General features: G+C 47.7%; 1 protein-coding gene across 1 annotated transcript in view; it reads right to left on the bottom strand.

Annotated features, from left to right (window-relative positions):
* Positions 1–5,000, bottom strand: part of fam20ca (FAM20C golgi associated secretory pathway kinase a) — an 83,061-nt gene that overhangs the window by 24,621 nt on the left and 53,440 nt on the right. The window lies entirely within an intron of this gene.

The raw sequence follows: 5,000 nt of genomic DNA, 5'->3' as shown, positions 1-5,000 counted from the left end.
AAAAGGAAATGCACTAGTGTTACTGTAATTCAACACATAGAGAGTCGATGTTGCCTCTTACTGCACAAGGGCCCGTCGACGGACCCATTCACTGTTTTATCGAAAACACTCAACTTCATCATAACAACATTGCTATTGTATGACAATGCAAGGAGCAACTATTTTTGGAGGAGGAAACCAACGAACGCACACCAGAGGTTTCGAGGTGCAGGTAGCGGGTACTAGTTCACTTCAAAGCGGAATATACCGCAAACTCTTGTCCATCATGCTGTAATTTATTTGCATGAACAATAAATAAAATTCAGCATGATGGACAAGAGTGTGCGGTATCTTCCCCTCTGAAATGTAAGGAGCAACGTCATCTGGCTGCATTTGACCAAACTACACGCGGGGACATTCCCATTGCTATTGTGATACCAGATGATGAAAGTCAGGATAAGGAGTCTTAGGTAACCGATTAAGACTTGGTCATTACCATTTTGGCAACAGAGTAACAGAGGCTTTGCGCTAAAGGGTTAATATCTTCTATCTAGATTGTATTTTGTCCCAGAGTACTCCTAAGTGATGAAATAACAGTGAATTCTTTTAATGTGAAAGAAGAACACAGCTGGCAATGGCGGGCGATGAGAGTGGGCACCCCACTTTAGTCCATGTGCCTTTGTCAGGAGGTACGTAGGTATCACAGAGGGCAGAACAGCGCAGTCAGGAGTCAAGAGTCAGGAGTAAGGACTTGGGTAATTACCCTGATACCAATCTACAGCGCCCGCCCAATAAAAACTCAGGGATGAGATCACACTGAGCATTTTGTGGTTGGGCTTGTCTGAGCACCCCCTGACCCACAGAGAGGGATGACAAGATCACTTCAGATTGATAAGATTTCTGGAAAAAAAAAGAAAAAGAACGCAGAGGCTATGAAATAGGTCAACACTCGAAACACACATTTCGCAGGAGCAGGGGAGGGCTGACAAGAACAGGTTGAACATGACATTGGTATTATGGCCTGTTCAGTCACGCTCTCTGCCACTGTCTCCCTTCACTGTTTCAACTGTTCTATAGGAAAAAATCCTTCCTGTAATGTTTTCCATTCTTTGAAAGTTGATTACATATTGTAGGATGTGAATGACAGTACAGTACATGTGTACATGTCATGCAGTACAACAGAGACACAGAAACTAGCACACTCTGCCTATGTCGCACACACACAGACACACACACAAGCATGCACACACACACACGCACACACGCACGCACACACACACACACACACACACGCACACACGCACACACACACACACACACACACACACACACACACACACACACACACACACACACACACACACACACACACACACACACGCACGCACACACTCTCTCTGTCTCCTTTTCGCACACACACACCTACACTACTTAGGTTGTCCTTTGCCTTGAGGTTGGTTTAGTCTCCCAGTGGAGAGAAGGAGTGAATGAGTGAGTAAGAGAGAGAGAGAGAGAGAGAGAGAGAGAGAGAGAGAGAGAGAGAGAGAGAGAGAGAGAGAGAGAGAGAGAAAGAGATTGATGGAGAGAGATTTATGGAGAGAGGGATGGGAGGGAAAAAGAAGAGAGAGGAGGTGACACTGCTGTGAGCTGCTTTGTAGGCTAAATGTGCTGAGCGAGCTGTTTAAAAGCAATATTAGCGGTGCTCACTCTCTCACGGCTCTGAGGGCCACTCTGCTCTGCTCTGCTCAACTCAGCTCGGCCTACTTGTACTTTGTCTTCCACATGTCCTCCATCTTCCTCTTCCTCTTCTCTCCATGACTGGAGATGTAACAGATTGGAAGGAGAGGGTTGCGTGAGGGACCGGGTGGGAATGTTCAAGGCCCTGGCTGAGTCCAGGATCACAGTGGAGTATGCCTACTATCGGGCTTAATAGACAACCTTGAACTTTTTTTTTATTTTTTTTTTTTAAAGAAGTGGTGTGCAGACAAAGGGGTGTGGGCAGTTACGTGTAATGTAATTTATTTGATGAGGGTTTGTTTTCAGTGGGGTGGGGTAGGGTAGGGTTGCTTCGGGGTGTGGGCATAGCTTGTGAATGTTTGGACCATGAATGGTTCAATAAAGGGATTTCGAACGTCAAATGTCTCCTCCCCATGTCTGAGTGAACCGGGTGGTGTCAGGATGAATCACGCAAAAAGGCGCCCTCATCGATTTTCCCCCTTTATATTTTTTCCGCTGCTATGTCTTTCACTTTTCCCCCCTCCCCCCTCCTCTCTCCACATGTCCCCTTTCTTCATCCTCTCCTCCCCATGTCTGAGTCAACCTGGTGGCAGAGAGAATCTCACAAAAAAGGCGCCCTCCTCTTTCATATTCTTTCCCCCTCCTCTTCCTCGCGTCATGTTTTTTCTCTATCTGTCTATTGCTTTTCTCCTTCTCCTCTTTCTATCTCTTTCTATTCCTCTTTTCTCTCTCCCTCTCTCTCCCTCTCTCTCCCTCTGATCCCCATGTGTACAGCACACACCTCTTTACGCCGCCATCCCACCCCGTCTCTGTCTGCCTGTCTGATTACCACTCTGCCTACCACTCTGCCTGCCTGCCTGCCTGCCTGCCTATCTGTCTGTCTGTCTGTCTGTCTGTCTGTCTGTCTGTCTGTCTGTCTGTCTGTCTGTCTGTCTGTCTGTCTGTCTCTCTCTCTCTCTCTCTCTCTCTCTGTCACTCCCTCTCCTCTCTTTTGGCTGTAACTGCTATGCTGCTATTACTGCTGCCACTGCTGTCTGCTGGTGTCCGCTTGTGCTATTGAGGACACGGTGGGATGACAACGGAGTGCCACAACAATGTGTGCGTGACGTGTGCTCCTGGGAGCCTGCCTTGCCTTGCCTTGCCTTGCTTTGCCTGCCTCGCCTGCCTGCCTGCGCCCAGACCGCAGTGCAATAATAAATAAATAAATAAATACCACGCTTGTTTGCGTTACGCAATGTTAGTGGTGTTTAAAGCGTGTGCGAGATGAAGCTTTACCCGTTTCTATCTGATCCCCCTGAGGGGATTACGGAGCCCTTTTCATGTATATGTGCAGTGGGAGAAAAAGCCATCAAATGCTCTATTTTATTTCTAAAAGCTATTTATCTATAGCTGAATGTCCTAGTTTTCGCTCTCATTGTTGAACAAGGATTCCTGAGGACTTTGCGCAGCAGAGGGAGCAAGGTTGGCTAAGAGTTACCAAGTCCCAGGTGACTAAATGTCGCTCTACTGTTACAGTATATAAGAACATTGTTGTGGATGAAGAAATAAATATATAAAGAATATAAGAGTTTCATTGCAAAATGGTGTATATCCATTTGGGAACATTTTGGGAAAGTTATTTTTGTTGTATTGTGCATTCCATTGCATTGCATGGCAAATGCATTTTTTACAGGTTTAAAAAGGATGTTTTCAGAATATTTGAGTTGCAAGAATTCACACATAGATGATAGGACTTCTGGACAGTGATTTCCAATAAACTACACAAACAAAACGAACAAAGTCACAACACAGTTACGTGTAATAGTCAACAGTCTCCTTGCGAAAGGAAAGAGGAAACTCATTGCTTCAGCAATGACAGGCTGCTGAGCTGAGCCCAGTTCCATGGCACACGACACGGCTCTTACTGGGTTCTAGTGTACCAAGACATGGGAGCAGCTGCACTCAGTGCTAAAGCCTGAGCATGTGTCAGGACTGGGAGTCAGAGGGAGAGGAGAGAGAGAGAGAGAGAGAGAGAGAGAGAGAGAGAGAGAGAGAGTGAGAGAGAGAGAGAGAGAGGGAGAGAGAGAGAGAGAGAGAGAGAGAGAGAGAGAGAGAGAGCAAAGAGAGAGAGAGATAGAGAGAGGAAAGAGAGAGAGAGAGAGAGAGAGAGAGAGAGAGAGAGAGAGAGAGAGAGAGAGAGAGAGAGATAGAGATAGAGAACGCTCAACAGTGTGTGTCCCTGAACTCCTTTTCAGTATGATCAAACCACAGACAGACACAGACACAGACACAGACAAAGACACACACCCAAACACACCCACACACACACGCAAAGATGTAAAGAGGAAAAAAGGATAAAGACAAAAAAGAAAACATGGGAGAGAGAAAAAAGTGAGACTTGCAAAAGTGAGTGAGTGTGCAAAACACCATGCGCTTAGCCAGCTGAAATTCCATCAGTTGGCCTGGCTTGCTCTCCTCTCCTCTCCTCTCCTCTCCCCCTCCTCTCCTCTCCTCTCCTCTCCTCTCCTCTCCCCTCCCCTCCTCTCCTCTCCCCATCCTCTCCTCTCCTCTCCTCTTCCTATCCCTCCTCTCACCCCCCCTCTCCTTTCCTCTCCTCTCCTCTCCTCTCTTCACTTCTCTTCTCTTCTCCTCTCCTCTGCTCTCATCTCCTCTCCTCTGCTCTCCTCACCTCTCCGCTCCTCTCCCCTCCTCTCCTCTCCTCTCACCTCCCCTCTCTTCTCCTCTCCTCTCCTCTCCTCTCCTGCTGCTATCTCCACATCTGTGGGGCAGACACGAGTCAGCGTTGCCAAACAGCAGTCTGCCCCGCTGGAACAAGGGTACCGTGCTGTACTGTACATGCGCACCAGGGGCTACGGAGGGAGCTGAGCTGAGCTGGCCAGATGGACCGGGACGATTACAGCTGCTTTTACTCTATAGAGACATCAGGAGCTACGGGGCTCAATGTCGCGCTCTCTCTTCCTCTCTGTATCTCCGTCTCTCGTCTCTCTCTCGTCTCTCTCTCTCTCTCTCTCTCTCTCTCTCTCTCTATCGCACTATCTCTCATTCTCTCTATTGCTCCACCAGTGTCTCCCTGTCTCACTCCCTCTCTCTTCTGTCTTTGTCACTGTCTGCCTGCCAGCCTGTCTCTCTCTCTCTATCTCCTGACTTTCAGGATGTGTGCTGGAAAATCCAAAGTGATGTGTTTGATGGGCTGTGTGATCAGTGAGACAGTCGTACTTGCTACTGGGAACACTGAAGGAAAGCAATGAAAAGACACGGGTAAGAGTGACCTACATGTGGACTGT

Source organism: Engraulis encrasicolus, chromosome 2 (assembly GCF_034702125.1).
Source record: "Engraulis encrasicolus isolate BLACKSEA-1 chromosome 2, IST_EnEncr_1.0, whole genome shotgun sequence".
NCBI classification, from domain to species: domain Eukaryota; kingdom Metazoa; phylum Chordata; class Actinopteri; order Clupeiformes; family Engraulidae; genus Engraulis; species Engraulis encrasicolus.
Note: the sequence above shows the minus strand (reverse complement) of the source record. Positions and strands in the feature narration are given on the sequence as shown.